Source organism: Rhinopithecus roxellana, chromosome 3, assembly GCF_007565055.1.
Source record: "Rhinopithecus roxellana isolate Shanxi Qingling chromosome 3, ASM756505v1, whole genome shotgun sequence".
NCBI lineage: Eukaryota > Metazoa > Chordata > Mammalia > Primates > Cercopithecidae > Rhinopithecus > Rhinopithecus roxellana.
Window position 1 is genome coordinate 156,969,218 of NC_044551.1, and position 16,523 is coordinate 156,985,740.

A 16,523-nucleotide genomic window follows, 5' to 3' on the forward strand; every position below is an offset into this window, starting at 1 on the left:
TAGTCGCTGTGCTGTCAGGAATCAGTAAGAATAAGTCCAGAACCTCAGGCATGACAGTTTGGGAAAGACTACTGGAAAGCTTGTCTGGAGTGTTCTTTCCAAGACGAACTTATTACTTCCAAAAGCTTCCCAAAGACCTTCTAGGCACAGTGGTTCTCAAGAGAGGCTGAATACGTTTGTTTAAAAAAAAAAAAAAAAAAATGCAGGTTCTCTGGGTCTCATCTCAAACTTACTCAGAATCTTTGAGAATGGGGTCTGGAAATTTGCACTTTTGCAAACTATCCCAGTGAGCTAATGGTGCAACTCCTCTGCGGATCACTTTTTTGAGAATCTCTGCCATAAAAGGACCTGGCATTTGAACCAGAAGAATAGATAACATTTGACTTTTGGAAATGGAAAAAAAAAGTTTACCTACTCTAAAAACTGTTATGCTAAGAGAAAGTGCTACATAAACAATTAGGAAATTTATTTTAAAAAAAAAAAAGAGAGTGAAAGAAAGAAAGAGAAAGAGAAAGAGAGAGAAACAAAACAAACTGTTAGGGAGATGAAAGGGCAGGGAGTTTGGAACCAGCCTGATCCAGATTCAAGCCTTGGTCTACTTTTAGCTTGTGTCTGGTTCCATTTACTAATTGTGTGACTTTGAGCAAGTCACTTGGATATTTTGTGTTTTGGGTTTTTTGTTTTGTTTTTTGGTACGTTTGCTTGTTTGTTTGTTTTTGAGACAGGATCTTGCTTTGTCACCCAGGCTAGAGTGCAGTGGTGCAATCGCCGCTCACTCCAGCCTCAACCTCCCGTGCTCAAGCAATCCTCCCACCTCAGCCTCCCGAGTAGCTGGGACTGCAGGCACGCACCACCCACACCCAGCTAATTTTTGGATTTTTTGTAGAGACAGGTTTTCACCTTGTTGCCCAAGCTGGTCTCAAACTCCTGAGCTCAAACAATCCTCTCACCTTGGTCGCCCAAAGTGCTGTAGTGCTGTGATTACAGGCTTGAGCGACCGCACCTGGCCCTTTTTTTTTTTTTTTTTTTTTTTTTTTTTTTTTTTTTTTTTTTTTTTTTTTTGCCAGGGTCTCGCTCTGTCACCCAGGCTGGAATGCAGTGGCACGATCTCGGCTCACTGCAACCTCTGCCTCTCGGGATCAAGTGATTCTCCTGCCTCAGCCTCCCGAGTAGCTGGAATTACAGGCGCCTGCCACCGTGCCCGGCTAATTTTTGTAGTTTTGGCAGAGACGGGGTTTTGCCGTGTTGCCCAGGCTGATCTCCAACTCCTAGCCTCAAGTGATCCGCCTGCCTCGGCCTCCCAAAGGGCTGGGATTATAGGCAAGCCATCGCGTCCAGGATCTGCCACCTATTTTTTTTTTTTTTTTTTTTTTTTTTTTTGAGACGGAGTCTCGCTCTGTCTCCCGGGCTGAGTGCAGTGGCCGGATCTCAGCTCACTGCAAGCTCCGCCTCCCGGGTTTACGCCATTCTCCTGCCTCAGCCTCCCGAGTAGCTGGGACTACAGGCGCCCGCCACCTCGCCCGGCTAGTTTTTTGTATTTTTTAGTAGAGACGGGGTTTCACCGGGTTAGCCAGGATGGTCTTGATCTCCTGACCTCGTGATCCGCCCGTCTCGGCCTCCCAAAGTGCTGGGATTACAGGCTTGAGCCACCGCGCCCGGCCCTGCCACCTATTTTTAATGAGGTTCAATCTTCTCGTGTTTAATTTGAAAATGACAATATTGACCTAACAGGGTTATTGTGAGAAATAAATGAGATCAGGATAAAAATCTCCAGACATAGCTCCATGCACACAAGTAGATACTCAATAAATCATTGGTGTAGTTAATCGTCGTCCTGTTTGTCTTTCTTTTTTTTTTTTTTTTTTTTTTTTTGAGACAGAGTCTCGGTCTGTCGCCCAGGCTGGAGCGCAGTGGCCGGATCTCAGCTCACTGCAAGCTCTGCCTCCCGGGTTTACGCCATTCTCCTGCTTCAGCCTCCCGAGTAGCTGGGACTACAGGCGCCCGCCAGCCACATCGCCCGGCTAGTTTTTTTGTATTTTTTTAGTAGAGACGGGATTTCACCGTGTTAGCCAGGATGGTCTCGATCTCCTGACCTCGTGATCCACCCGTCTCGGCCTCCCAAAGTGCTGGGATTACAGGCTTGAGCCACCGCGCCCGGCCCTGTTTGTCTTTCAAAGTTCAGCAAATGGGCACTACATCCCCCATCACACAGAGCAAAGATATCTCTCCTCTGTACTCCCCTCACAACATCTGTTTCTCTCTCAAGGCATATAACACTTTCTACCTTTTTTTAGAAAACATTTTTATTAGACTGTAAGCTCCTTGAAATCAAGAATTATGGAATAATGGTTCTTCCACTACTTGTACCTATAACATCTATCACAGTGCCCCACAGGGGAAAAAAATACAAAATGGATACTGGATGTGAATAAATTATTCTGAGAAAAAAAAGAAAAAACAAAGTCTTTCCTCCCTAATTTGAGAAAGAGTAAAAAGGATCTGATTTTTTTTTTTTTTTTTTTTGAGACGTAGTCTCATTCTGTCACCCAGGCTAGAGTGCAGTGGTTCAATCTCAGCTCACTGTAGCCTTCACCTCCCGGGTTCCAGCAATTTTCCTGCCTCAGCCTCCCGAGTAGCTGGGATTACAGGTGTGTGTCACCACGCCTGGCTACTTTTTGTATTTTTTAGTAAAGATAGGGTTTCTGGCCGGGCGCGGTGGCTCAAGCCTGTAATCCCAGCACTTTGAGAGGCCGAGACAGGTGGATCACGAGGTCAGGAGATCGAGACCATCCTGGCGAACACCGTGAAACCCCGTCTCTACTAAAAAATACAAAAAACTAGCCGGGCGAGGTGGTGGGCGCCTGTAGTCCCAGCTACTCGGGAGGCTGAGGCAGGAGAATGGCATAAACCCGGGAGGCGGAGCTTGCAGTGAGCTGAGATCCAGCCACTGCACTCCAGCCTGGGAGACAGAGCGAGACTCCGTCTCAAAAAAAAAAAAAAAAAAAAAAGATGGGGTATCACCATGCTGGTCACGCTGGTCTTGAACTCCTGACCCCAGGTGATCCACCTGCCTCAGCCTCCCAAAGTGCTGGGATTACAGGCGTGAGCCACTGCACCTGGCCTAATTTCCTTCTTTTTTTTTTTTTTTTTTTTTTTTTTTTTGAGACGGAGTCTCGCTCTGTCACCCAAGCTGGAGTGCAGTGGCCGGATCTCAGCTCACTGCAAGCTCCGCCTCCCGGGTTCACGCCATTCTCCTGCCTCAGCCTCCCGAGTAGCTGGGACTACCGGTGCCCGCCACCTCGCCCGGCTAGTTTTTTGTACTTTTTAGTAGAGAGGGGGTTTCACCGTGTTAGCCAGGATGGTCTCGATCTCCTGACCTTGTGATCCGCCCGTCTCGGCCTCCCAAAGTGCTGGGATTACAGGCTTGAGCCACCGCGCCCGGCCTAATTTCCTTCTTGATAAAGGAAATCCTTCAGTAGATTCTTTTAGTAAGAGTCTCTGATAAGTAAATTCTCTTTATCTTTGTTTTGTAGGTTGAATTGTGCCCTCCATAAAAGATATGTTAAAGTCCTAACTCCCAATATCTCAGAATGTGACCCTATTTGAAAGTAGAGTTTTGAGCCAGGCATGGTGGCTCATACCTGTAATCCTAGCAGTTTGGGAGACTGAGGCAGGAGGATTCTTTGAGCCCATGAGTTTGAGACTAGCCTGGACAATAGGGCGAGACCTTAACTATACAAAAAATAAAAAAAAATTAGCCGAGCGTGGTGGCAGTTATCTATATTCCCAGTTACTTGGGAGGCTGCAGTAGGTGCATCACTCAAGCCCAGGAAGTTGAGGCTGCAGTGAGCTATGATTTACCACTGCACTCCAGCCTGGGTGACAGAGCAAAGCCCTGTCTCAAAAAATAAAAAGGAAAGAAGGAAAGAAGGAAAGAAGGAAAGAAGGAAGAAGGAAAGAAAGAAGGAAGGAAGGAAGGAAGGAAGGAAGGAAGGAAGGAAGGAAGGAAGGAAGGAAGGAAGGGAGGGAAGGACGGAGGGACGGAGGGAGGAAGGGGAAAGGAAAGGAAAGGAAAGGAAGGAAATGGAGTTTTTACAGAGGTAATCAAGTTAAAGGAGGTTATTAGAGTGGGCCCTAATGCAATATGACTGATGTCTTTATAAAAAGGGGAACTTTGGACACATACAGACACATACACACAGGGAGGACTATGAGAAGAGACATAAAGAGAAAGCTATGTCAAACCTGGGGCTATCAGGCTGGGCGTGGTGGCTCACGCCTGTAATCCCAGCATTTTGGGAGGCTGAGACAGGTGGATCACCTGAGATTGGGAGTTGAAGACCAGCCTGACCAACATGGAGAAACCCCTTCTGTACTAAAAATACAAAATTAGCTGAGCGTAGTGGCACATGCCTGTAATCCCAGGTACTCAGGAGGCTGAGGCAGGAGAATTGCTTGAACCTGGGAGGTGGAGGTTGTGGTGAGCCGAGATCACGCCATTGCACTGCAGCCTGGGCAACAAGAGCATAACTCCGTCTCAAAAAAACCATCTGGGGCTATCAGAAACTGGAAAAGGCAAGAAGGATTCTTCTCCTTCGGGTTTCAGATAAAACATGATTTTGCCAACACCTTGATTTTGGACTTCTAGCCTCCAGAACTGAGACAATAAATTTGTGTTGTTTTAAGTCACCCAGTTTGTGGTACTTTGTTGTGGCAGCCCTAGAAAATACTCTGTGTATATCTAAAAATGCACATCAGGCCAGGTGTGGTGGCTCATGCCTGGAATCCCAGCACTTTGGGAGGCCAAGGCAGAAGGATTGCTTGAGGCCAGGAGTTGAACAAGACCAGCCTGGACAACATAGTAAGACCACATCACTACAAAAATGTTTAAAAATTATCCAGGTGTGGTAGCACACCTCTGTAGTCCCAGCTACTTGGGAGGCTGAGGCAGAGAATAGCTTGAGCCCAGGAGTTCAAGGTTGCAGTGGGCTATGATCTGCCACTGCACTCCAGCCTGGGTGACAGACCAAGACCCTGTCTCAAAAAAAAATATGTTTAATAAATAAATGCATATCTAAAAGGTTCACCCTTATTTTTGAATGACAGATTAGCTATATATAGAACTATAGGTTGACAATGTTTTTGTTGTTGTTGTTGAGATGGAGTCTCACTCTGTTGCCCAGGCTGGAGTGCAGTGGCACAATCTCTGCTCACTGCAAGCTCCGCCTCCTGGCCATTCCCCTGCCTCAGCCTCCCGAGTAGCTGGGACTACAGGTGCCTACCACCATGCCCGGCTAATTTTTTGTATTTTTTTTAGTAGAGACAGGGTTTCATCATGTTAGCCAGGATGGACTCGATCTTCTGACCTCAGGTGATCTACCCACTTTGGCCTCCCAAAGTGCTGGGATTACAGGTGTGAGCCACCACACCCGGCAGGTTGACAATTATTATTGAAGGCATTTTTCCATAGTTTTCTGCTTTTATATACTGATAAAAAGTCCTCTGTCAGGCTGCTTTTCATGTCTTTGTCAGAAATCTGTCTTTTCTCTGGTATATGTTAAGATTCACTTTGTCGGCCGGGCGCGGTGGCTCACGCCTGTAATTCCAGCACTTTGGGAGGCCGAGGCGGGCGGATCACAAGGTCAGGAGATCGAGACCATGGTGAAACCCCGTCTCTACTAAAAATACAAAAAATTAGCCGGGCGCGGTGGCGGGCGCCTGTAGTCCCAGCTACTCGGGAGGCTGAGGCAGGAGAATGGCGTGAACCCGGGAGGCGGAGCTTGCAGTGAGCCGAGATCGCGCCACTGCACTCCAGCCTGGGCGACAGAGCGAGACTCCGCCTCAAAAAAAAAAAAAAAAAAAAAAAGATTCACTTTGTCCTTGGGTTTTGCCCTTCTACTTTGATGTGTGTGTTTGTGTTTGTGTGTGTGTTTGTAGATTTAAAAATGTATACCTGGCCGGGCGCAGTGGCTCAAGCCTGTAATCCCAGCACTTTGAGAGACCGAGATGGGCGGATCACGAGATCAGGAGATCGAGACCGTCCTGGCTAACCCAGTGAAACTCCGTCTCTACTAAAAATACAAAAAACTAGCCAGGCGAGGTGGCGGGCGCCTGTAGTCCCAGCTACTCGGGAGGCTGAGGCAGGAGAATGGCATAAACCTGGGAGGCGGAGCTTGCAGTGAGCTGAGATCCGGCCACTGCACTCCAGCCTGGGCGACAGAGCGAGACTCCGTCTCAAAAAAAAAAAAAAAGTATACCTACAAATTCACCTACACCTTTATCTTAAAATGCATATTCTAAAAATCTTTCTTACTTGGTACATAGTATACTTCTTCTTTTTTCTTTTTTTCTTTTTAATTTTTATAATAGAGATGGAGGGGGGTGTCTCACTCTGTTGCCCAGCTGGTCTCGAACTCCTGGCTTCAAGCAATCCTCCTGCCTCAGCTTCCCAAAGTGTTGGGAGTATAGGCATGAGCCACCATGACTGGCCTATAGTATGCTTCTTTAATCTGAGGATTCATGTCAGTTCTAGAGAATATTCAACCAGTATCTCATGCAACATTGGCTCTCATTTCTCCTTGTAGAACTCTCATTAGAAGTACATGGAAGTATCCACGTCTCTCAACCTCTATTTTACACTTACTATTTTCCTTTGCTAAACCCTAGGTTTCTACAACTCTCTCCACTAATTTACTAATTTTCTTTTCAACTATGTCTAGTTTACCGTTTAAAGCATCCATTAGTATTTTATTTCAATAACCATAATCTTATTTTTAAAGACACAGGGTCTTGCTCTATTGTCCAGGTTGGAGTGCAGTGTTGTGATCAATCATAGCTCACTACATAGTGAGACCACATCTCTACAAAAATAAAAATAAAAAATTACCCAGGCGCGGTGGCTCACGCCTGTAATCCCAGCACTTTGGGAAGCCGAGGCAGGTGGATCATGAGGTCAGGAGTTCAACGCCAGCCTGACCAACATGGTGAAATCCCGTCTGCACTAAAAATACAAAAATTAGCTGGGCGTGGTGGTGCACGCCTGTAATCCCAGCTACTCAGGAGACTGAGGCAGGAGAATCACTTGAACCCAGGAGGTGGAGGTTGCAGTGAGCCGAGATCACACCACTGCACTCTAGCCTGGGTGACAGAGTGAGACTTCATCTCAAAAATAAAATAAAATAAAATAAAATAAAATAAAATAAAATAACAAAACATTAGCCAGGCATGGTGGTATGCACTTAGCTACTCAAGAAGCTGAGATGTGAAAATCAAAATCACTTGAGCCCAGGAGTTCAAGGTTACATTGAGCTATGATTGCACCACTATACTCTAACCTGGGCAACAGAGCAAGACTCTGTCTCCAAACTTTAAAAAAATAATAAATAAAAATAAAATGACAGGAAGAGACTGTGTTTGAAAGCTCTGAAGGGGTTGCAGCCCTTGGATACTTGCCCCAAAAATAAACATGATGTGCTTGCTTTATTACTGTGATAGAAAAAAACAAACTTCACACTCAAGTCTTCACTAGTACAAGGACGTACTCCTGAAGCTCAAGCAGTCCACAGTTGTGGACTCTAAAATAATGATCTCCCATTATCCCTCAGATCTACTTAATAATGCTCAATACATTTTTGTATTCAGTCAACAAAGATTTATCAAATATCTGCTAGGCACTGTTCTAGGCCCGTGAGATATAGCAATAATGAGAGACAAACTCCCTGACCTCATGGAGCATCCATTCTATGGAGGGCAAGGTGAACAATAAGCATACAAAATAAGAGCAGATATCAATAAGTATTATTAAGGAAGAAAACAGTAACATGGTTAGAGATTGACTGGGTGGAGACTATTTAGGTGTGCGAAGTTCTATGGGAGGACATAACATTTGAGATGAGACCTAAAAAATGAATGAAAATGAACCAAACGTGCAAAGAGCTGGGGAAAGAACATTCCAGACAAAAGGAATAAATAGCAAGAGCAAAGGGTTTAAGATGGTCACAGATTTCGCATATCTGAAGAACGAAAACGAAGAAGCGAGCATGAATTAGTGGGAAGAATGGTAGAAGATGACATTGAAGAGGTGAACCAGGGGCCAAACCGTGAAAGGCCTTGTAAGCTACAGTCAGCATTGGAATGTTATTCTGAGTGTGATTGGAAGCCACTAGAGTGATTTCAAGCAGGAGATTGAAATGATCCCATTTGAAAGCGAACATTGTGGGTTCTAGGTAAGAATGGATTGGGAAGAGCAAGAGTGGAAGGAGGAGGACCAGTTAGGAGACTACTGCAGTAGTCCAAGAGAGGGACAGTGGTGGTCTGGATGAGGATGATAGCAGTGGAGACAGGGAGAAGTAGATGGATTCAGGTCAAGATTACTGAACTTAATGAAGGGATGGGTGTGTGTTGAGGAGAGGAGCAATGAAAGAAAGAAAGGCATCAAATATGACTTCCAATTTCCAAAAATGTATGCTGAGCAAAATAGGCCAGACAAAATAGAGTAATATACTATAGTAACATACTACAGGTTATAGGAAATGCAAACAAATCCAAATGGATAAGAGATCAGTGGAGGCTGGGCGCGGTGGCTCAAGCCTGTAATCCCAGCACTTTGGGAGGCAGAGACGGGCGAATCACAAAGTCAGGAGATCGACACCATCCTGGCTAACACGGTGAAACCCCGTCTCTACTAAAAAATACAAAAAACTAGCCGGGCGAGGTGGCGGGCGCCTGTAGTCCCAGCTACTTGGGAGGCTGAAGCAGGAGAATGGCATAAACCCGGGAGGCGGAGTTTGCAGTGAGCTGAGATCCAGCCACTGCACTCCAGCCCGGGAGACAGAGCGAGACTCCGTCTCAAAAAAAAAAAAAAAAAAAGATCAGTGGAAATACAAAAATTAGTCAAGTGTAGTGGTGCACACCTGTGGGGCCAGCTACTTCAGAGGCCAAGGCAGCGGGATCACCTGAGCCTAGGAGGTTGAGGCTGCCGTGAGCTGTGATCGTGCCACTACACTCCAGCCTGAGAGACAGAGCGAGAGCCTGTCTCAAAAGAAAAAAAAAAAAGAAAAGAAAAGAAAAGAAAATATTAGGGGTTGCCTGATAGCAGCAAGCAATGGGATCAGAGACTGGGAAGCAGAAAGAAGGAAGCAATTCCAGAAGAGAATGAGGTAACTTTTATGGTGATGAATGCATTTATTATCTTGATGGCAGACATGGTTTCCTGGGTGGGAAATTATTAAATTGTACACTTTAATATATTCAGTTTACTGTATGTCAAGTATGCCTTAATAAACCTGTTTTTTCAAAAAGACTCCCAGCTTTTTGACCTGAACAAACTAGTTGAATGTTAATGTCTTTTACTGAGACAGGAAAATTAAATTTCTATAATACAGCCTGTAAGCAGTCTCAAGGCTGTTCAATAGGAATAATGAGAATAATCCTTCCACTTGTGAATAGACTATATAAGTGAGAATGTAGGTTCAGCTGCTATAGCAGAGATCCAAAATAACAGTGGCTAAAATAAGATAGAAGCTTGTTCTCTCTACTACACTCAGCCAGGCATAAGCAGTCTAGGGCAAGTATGTGAGTCCCACAGTGCCAAAGTTCCCAGGCTCCTTCTATCTTATCCATAAGATCCAAGATGACTCATCACTACCATGTTCATAGTCTAGCTGAAAAGACAGAAAAGGAAGGGGGAGACTCACACTTTCCCTTTAAAGGCATATCTCAGAAGTTGTAGGCATGGTTCTATTCACACCCTATTGACCCAAACACAATCATGGCCACTCTTGGTTGTGAGAGAGACCAGGACATTTATTATTACAGGCAACTATGTGCCCATTTAAATACCAACAAATATCATGAAAGGGGAGTAGAGGACAGATATTCAAGGGAAATTAGCAGTTTTTGACATAAGTTTTCAGCTGACAAAGCTATTTCTCATTCATGTCATTTCATCTTCACAATTTTGTGACATGGATACACCTTAAGAGTTCGTTCAGTTTGAGGGGAAGTTTAGCAGAGTGGTTAAGAGTATGGGCTTTGGAGTTTCAAATCCCATCTCCACCGCTTGCTAGCTGTGACATCCAAGGAAAACTGCTTAACTTCTCAGAGCTTCAGTCTCTTCAGTTGTAAAATGGAGGTAATAACACTACCCATCTCATAGGTTTTTATGAGGAATAAATGTGATAATGAATGCACAGTTCCAGGCATACAGTTGTACCTACGCCTACATTATCTGTTATTATGCATCAAGTATTTGGGACCTCCAGATAAATAAAAGAGCAATTCACAGTATAGTGGCAGGGGTGGAGGGGGGTCACAGGTAAATGAATAGAAAGTTACAAAATAATATGACAATTCTGCCACAAGGAAGGCAATACCAGGAGCCAGACAAGCACAGGGGAGGGGCCTCTAACCCACAAATCTTACAAGAAAAATAGGCATATATGGTAAAGAAGAAAGAAAGGATATTCCTTAAAGAAGCCAAGACACCACAGCAAGTGAAAGCCTAGTGCCTTCAGCGAAATACAAGTTGTCTGGCATCGCTGGAGCAGGGGAGCATGTTAACTGAGAGGAGGGGCAGAGTGGCAGATTAGGGCCAGTGGCAGAGGAACCTTTGCAGGTGACACACTTGCCAAGAAACTCTCAGCTACCCGTTCCTGCTGACCAAGTAAGTTCAGGGCTGGGACCTTACTAGGCAGAAAAGGAGCTTTCACTGTGCCTACCAAATGAAGCAGTCATAGGAAACACTGCAGGGAAAGGAAGTGAGTCGTTAGCAGGAACTGATGGTGGCTTTTCCCAGGCACCTTGCCACGTCTGATTCAATCTGTTTATGCAAAGTCCAAAGAAAGTGAATATTTTTTATCAATCCTGATGATTTAAACCTGCGTAAGAGATGAAGCTGGGTAACAGAGCATAACAAAGCCTGGATTATTTATCCTGTTGCTCGTCAGAGAAAGTGGGGCATGCCAGAGGTGAGAGCCAAGAGTGGAGACTCTCCCAAAAATATGAAAAGAATAAAATTAGGAAACCAAAAGCCTAGGGGAGAATCCATGCCTCTGTCACTCCAGCTCACTAAGCTGAGAAAGTTCATGGTCCTTTAGAACAGGAAGAAGAATACAATGGGGTTGGGTTGAAATCTGGACAAACTCCACATACACTTATAAATAGGCACCAAAACACACTGGTGCAGAGGAATGTTTTTCCATCTTTAGAGCCATACCTAGGACAAGGTGATTAAGGCTTTTCCCCAGGGCACCCACCTTAGCAGCCCCAGATGTTTTTAAATAAAGGTTTTCAAAATTGTGAGAAACTAAAAAAGTTAATATTGTTCTTTCTAGAAATTAGAAGAATATGAGTAAACGTAGAACCTAATTGGCAAAAAAGTTACTTAAAATAGAAAGCCCCAGATTGTCCATCTTATTGCTAAATCTCACATGTAGCCACAAGCAACTCCAGGCCTACATTTGACCAGTTCAAACTTCACAGTGGAAAGAGACAATGTCTTTTTCCTTTAGGGTTTCAGAAAGAGTCCCAGGATTGGATTTCCCTGGCATAGCTTGGGTCACAAGCCTGTCTCCAAAATAATCACAAGGCCCGGAGGCCTGGAATGCTCTGGGTTCGGCAGGTGCAGGTCATATGGCCATTCCAGGAAGGTTAAGGGGTATCATCCTCAAAGGACATAGACTGAGGGTAAGCGAAAGGTATCCTCTTTCCAAAAGAGTACAGTATAACTATCAAAGGAAGAGAAGGAAGATGTCACAAAGAGAAAAAAAAAAAAAAAACAGATGCTCATTTTATACATTAGCTGCCTAAAATTTCAACTTTTTTGAATTTCTCTTCTAATGAATAGGTCGATTCCATTTCATTGAGTACGTGAACTTCATGATGGTGACCCCCTAGTCTTCCCCATATAACAGTGGTCAGGGACCTCAAGAAGGCAACCTTGCTTTGCAATGGAGTGCTTGGATCACTGGATGTGGAATGTCCCATCCAAAGGGGCTGAACCCAAGACTTAATGTTTGTGCCTTTTCTAGATCAGAAACACTAAGGATTTTCTGTTTCATTCAAGACAAATTGTAGCTGTCACTATTGAGAAGAGGTTGAAGTTATCTTTTTTTTTTTTTTTTTTTCTGGAGATAGGGTCTCACTTTGTCATCCAGGCTGGAGTGCAGTGGTGTGAACACAGCTCACTGAAGCCTTGACCTCCTCGGCCCCAAGTAATCCTCCCGTCTCAGTCCCCCAGGTTGCTGGGACTATAGGCATGCACTATAGGCATGCACCACTGTACCTGGCTAATTTTTGTATTTTTTTTTTTTTTTTTGTAGAGATACGGTTGCACCATATTGCCAAGGTTGGAAAGTTACCACTTCTTTTTGTCCCCTTGGCTAAGGTCAAATGCCTCTGCATGGGTTTGAGAAGATGGCGAAGCTTGGCTGGCTGCGGGTGAGTAGTCTCCATGGCCTCATAAGTCTTTGTGGGGCCTTTTGTTTGTTTGTTTGTTTTGAGACAGTCTTGCTCTGTTGTCCAAACTAGAGTGCAGAGTGTTGTGATCTTGGCTCACTGCAACCTCCGCCCCTTGGGTTCAAACAATTCTCCTGCCTCAGCCTCCCGAGTAGTTAGTACTACAGGCACTCGGGTTTCGCCGTTTTGGCCGAGCTGGTCTCGAACTCCTGACCTCAAGTGATCCGCCCACCTCGGCCTCCCAAAGTGGTGGGATTACAGGCCTGAGCCACTGAGCCCGACCAAGTCTTTGAGTTTCTAACCACAGTGATTAGCAGAAAACATAAGAGGTCGCTAGCAGGAGTACTTATTCTGGAACATCAGAATCTGAGGGTAGAAGGCCATGTAGAATCAGGGGAGAAATTCTCCAAGGAACCCTATTAGTCCATATATTTGCCACACATCACTGTGTTCTGCCATCTGAAGTACACGATCCTGTATAAAAATTCCAGAAGATGGCCTGGCACGGCGGCTAAGGGAGGCTGAGGCAGGAGAATGGCGTGAACCCGGGAGGCGGAGCTTGCAGTGAGCCGAGATCGCCCCACAGCACTCCAGCCCGGGTGACAGAGACTCCGTCTCAAAAAAAAAAAAAAAAAAAATCCAGATAATAGGCAGGGCGCGGTGGCTCACGCCTGTAATCCCAGCACTTTGGGAGGCCGAGGCGGGCGGATCACCTGAGGTCGGGAGTTCCAGACCAGCTTGACCAACATGGAGAAACCCTGTCTCTACTAAAAATACAAAATTAGCCAGGCATGGCGGCTCATGCCTGTAATCCCAGCTACTGGGGAGGCTGAGGCAGGAGAATCGCTTGAACCCAGAAGGTGGAAGTTGCAGTGAGCCCAGAAGATCGCGCCATTACACTCCAGCCTGAGCAACAAGAGCGAAACTCCGTCTCAAAAAAAGAAAAGAAAAGAAAAGAAAAGAAAAGAAAAGAAAAGAAAAGAAAAGAAAAGAAAAGAAAAGAAAAGGGTCTCAATCCCTGAGCACAAAGAGAAGATGAGGTAGAAAAAGCCCCAGGACTCTGCTCCCCAGGGACCAAACTTAGTGTTCCTTCAGACTTGGCCTATCCACTGGGAATTCTAGGTACTTCCTAGATACCCTAGGATGTCTACGATGTCCTTGGCAGTGTATGCTAAATGTGTCTGCCAGATATTTTTCTGGATCAGGATGAACATAATCTCCTCAGCATCTCAAAGGGGCCCCAAACTCTCAATACCTTAAGAACCACTACTCTAGGCTGGGCACAGAGGCTGAGGTGGGAGGATCACTTGAGTCCAGGAGTTTAGGACCAGCCTGGGCAAACATGGCAAAAGCCTGTCTCTAAAAAAATTTTTTTAAATTAGCCAGACATGGTGGTTCGGATCCTGTAGTCCCAGCTATTCAGGATACTGAGGTGGGAGAATCTCCTGAGTGCCTGAGGTTGAGGCCGCAGTGAGCCATGATTATGCCACTGCATTCTAGCCTGGGTGACAGAGTAAGACCCTGTCCTCACACCCCACCGAAAACAAAAACAAAACCAAAAAAACCCCAAGAAACACTAATCTAAAGTGATGCTTCCACACTTGGCTTATTACTAAAATTACCAGAAGAGCTTTAAAAGCACTGATACCTGGGCCCCTCCTCCTGGAGAGGTGGATTCAGTGGAACTGTGTTGGGGCCAGAGAATCTGCACTTTTTAGAAGCTCACCAAGCTTAGAAACTGCAGCTCTAGAAGAAAATATTAATGAAGTTAATATTAATTAATTTTCATTATTATTTTCCCTAGAAGGGAGAAGAAAAAATTACCTCAGCACTTGGCACTTTAAAGCTATTCTGATGTAAACACCTCAGGTGTTTATGGTAAAGATAAAATTAGAATTCCTGGTAAAGAGAGGGCACTGAAACCCAGCAAGCCATAAAGAAAACAATAGAATTCAGAAGGCCATGGTTCTGTTATACTGTATTGTGACCACAGCTTATACCCAGTCATATCATGTTCTTGGACACCCCTAGCATCGGTTCATGAACTGTTTTCTTCAGTGAGAACTTCTCACACTGTACTGAAACTACCATGTCTTGTCTGTGTATCTCCCCCGTGGACTGTTAGCTCCTTGAGGATGGAGACGGGGCTTTGCTCTTCTGGAATGCTGGGCTGAGCATCCGGAAAGTCCTCGATGAGTACTTTCTGATGCTCAACTAACCTGACTCACATGACTGTTGGCTCCCTTGCAATTCTGTTCTCAAACTCTACCAGTCTGAAGCCTGCCAATGCAATTTCAAGGTGTTACTCTTCCAATAAAGACTAGCATTTTCTTCAAAACCTCTAGTCTGGAGAGATGCACTTCACTTGAGCCTTATTGCAGATTCTCATTTCTTTCAGCATTCATCTAAAAAAGGGGAACAATAATGCCTAGCCAAGCTTCCAGGGCAGTTGTGATAATTAAATGAGATCTTCCATAAATGGAGACAGTTGTTTGTTTCCCCACCCGCTTCAGCAAAGAGAATATGAGTGTCTGTTTTGCTAAAAAAGAAAAGAGGTCTCTGCATGGGGTGTAGGGTCAGACAGATACATTTTTTATTTTTATTTATTTATTTATTTATTTAATTTATTTATTTATTTTTGAGATGGAGTCTGGCCCTGTCGCCCAGGCTGGAGTGCAGCAGCGTAATCTCAGCTCACTTGCTGCAACCCCTGCCTCCTCGGTTCAGGCGATTCTTGTGCCTCAGCTTCCTGAGTAGCTGGGATTAGAGGCACGTGGCACTGTGCCTGGCTAATTTTTGTACTTTTAGTAGAGACAGGGTTTCACCATGTTGGCCAGGATGGTCTCAAATTCCTGATCTCAGGTGATCTGCCCACCTTGGCCTCCTAAAGTGCTAGAATTATAGGTGTGAGCCACCACACCCGGCCAGGCAGATGGCTTTTAATTCTGACCCCAGTTCAAACATTATTGAGACAGTAAGGTGAGAATCAATAAAAAAGTCAAAAATTACCCTGTTTGAACAATGACCTGAAATACAATGGCTACATATCAAAGAAGTTGCTGAGTGACACATCCTCAGGACAAATAGAGGCTTCTGCACAGGCCACATGCATCTGTCCCTGCCTGCCCATCTGTTTCATCTTGCAGTGCTCCCTCCACTCCCTCTAGGCCCCAGCCACACCGAACTTTCTTTGTTACTCCACGCACTTTTTTGATGCCAGGCCTTTGCATGTGCTCTTCCATCTGCCTGTCGCCTACTCATCCATAACTCTAGGCTTAAATATCTCTTTCCAGAATGAGTGCCGTGGCTCATGCCTGTAATTCTGGTGCTTTGGGAGGCCCAGGCGGGAAGACTGCTTGAGGCCAACAGTTCAAGACCAGCCTGAACAACATAGCAAGACTCTGTCCCTACAAAAAAATAAATACATAAAAATCTAAAAATCTCTTCCCAAGGAAGACCTCCCTTGACTTCCTCAGCCAGGTTAGGTCACTATGCCACAGGTGAACCTAGGTCACCTATGTTCTTCCCCTTTCACTCATTACAGATGTGAACTTCCAAAGGGCCTCCATTCAACCATTCATTTATCTGACAATTCTTTCCAGAGCTCCTACTAGGTGCTGGGCATTATTCTGGGTGCTAGCAGTACAGTGGTAGACAAGATAAGACACAGATTCTACCTATGAAACTTACACTCTAGTGGGAAAGGCAGACAATACACAAATAAATTAATACAGGAATCTCTGGTTCACTCACTGCTGCATTTCCAGAGTGGGCCCCAACACATAGCAGATACTCAACAAATGCTTGTTGAGGAGAAGGAAAGGAAAGTGAGGGTGAATGGCAGCTAATCTGAAGGAAGAGGCAGGAGTGGCCAGTGTCAGAGCCAACAAACTAACTACTGTGGAATCATTTCACCCTAGCGGTTTGCTCAATTTGCAGGAGGGACTAAAATGGGTTGAGTCCTATCCTGTCCTTTTGGTCTTCAATAAGGAAGGGGAGGAAGTGGCTTACCTTCACTTCTGTCTATCCTGTATCTGTGTAAGCACCTACAAATAGGGACAAATGAA